This window comes from Pimephales promelas, chromosome 8, assembly GCF_988280905.1.
Source record: "Pimephales promelas chromosome 8, fPimPro1.hap1.1, whole genome shotgun sequence".
Taxonomy (NCBI): Eukaryota; Metazoa; Chordata; class Actinopteri; order Cypriniformes; family Leuciscidae; genus Pimephales; species Pimephales promelas.
The window spans coordinates 33,301,122-33,301,357 of NC_142776.1; positions in this window are offsets into that span (position 1 = coordinate 33,301,122).

The following is a 236-nucleotide window of genomic DNA, read 5'->3' on the forward strand; positions in this document are numbered from 1 at the left end:
CCACTAGGTGGCACACATGTATATTCCGTCAAACTATCCCGTCTACATTTTTTCAACATTTAAAATGACTTTTAGAGTGGTCGCCTGACTTAACACTGATACTACACAAAAAATAATAAGAATTTACAGAAACCGTTTCAAATACGTCATGATTAAAGTCATGGTGTGAGTTAAGGACCGAAGATTATTTAGAGCTCTCATCGCCGCACAAAGAATCCCATCTTATATTTTTTTCA